The sequence below is a fragment of the Myotis brandtii genome, unplaced genomic scaffold (assembly GCF_000412655.1).
Source record: "Myotis brandtii unplaced genomic scaffold, ASM41265v1 scaffold29180, whole genome shotgun sequence".
Taxonomy (NCBI): domain Eukaryota; kingdom Metazoa; phylum Chordata; class Mammalia; order Chiroptera; family Vespertilionidae; genus Myotis; species Myotis brandtii.
The window spans coordinates 1-811 of NW_005361148.1; the positions used below are offsets into that span (position 1 = coordinate 1).

The 811-nt window shown below is 62.9% G+C and overlaps 1 pseudogene; it reads right to left on the bottom strand.

Moving 5' to 3' along the window:
- Positions 1 to 5: 5 nt before the first annotated feature.
- Positions 6 to 806, bottom strand: LOC102251610 (annotated as a pseudogene).
- Between the last annotated feature and the right edge of the window lie 5 nt (positions 807 to 811).

Consider the following 811-nt stretch of genomic DNA (forward strand, 5'->3'; position numbering starts at 1 on the left):
TGGAAGCTGTCCACGCGGGCTGCCAGCGTGCACTTGGCGGCCACCAGGCGGGCCGCTTTCCGCCGGAGATCCGGGGGCAGGGACTGCACGGTGTCGCTGTGGTAGATGTAGCCGGTGTGGGGCAGCACGGAGGTGGACGAGAAGCCCGACAGCGTCTTGCGCTGGGCCCCCAGCAGCATGATGTTGCAGGCGGGCATCTTGGACTTCGAGGACCAGGATGACAGCCCGAGGGAGAGCCCCATCCCACAGGACCAGGCTGGCTTCTCACTCAGTGGGGACCCCGAGCCCAGCCTGCTGCCTGGCTGGCACCGAAGTGAACTGTCCCCCGGGATCGCGCCTGCTGCCAGCTGGGCCCAGCGCCTCCTCCCCTCCCGGCGGCGTACGCACCCCTGGGTGGTGGAGGCGGTCACGCTGACCACCATGATGGTGGCGTTGGTCAGGATCTGCTGCAGGTTCTCGTTGTTCTTGCACTTGTCCAGGCTGTTGCCCAGCTCCTTGACCGTGGGGATGTAATCCAGCGCGTTGGGGACCAGCGACTCCAGCTCGGGGAACCGCTTCGAGTACTTGTCCCGGATGAAACTTATGGAGATGTTCAGCTCGTTCTCAATCTCCACGGTCAGGTTGTTGGCGTCCACGATGACCCGGTATTCGGGCGCCGCCTCCACTGGTCCCATCACTTCCGAAGCTTTGGCTTGCTTGCTGATGTACTCCTCAATCTTCATCATGACCTCAGCAAACATCTTGCTGTCCCACAGCTTGGCGATGCTCTTGACTGAATCCCCGGAAAGATCCAGCTGTGTCTCCTCCTGCA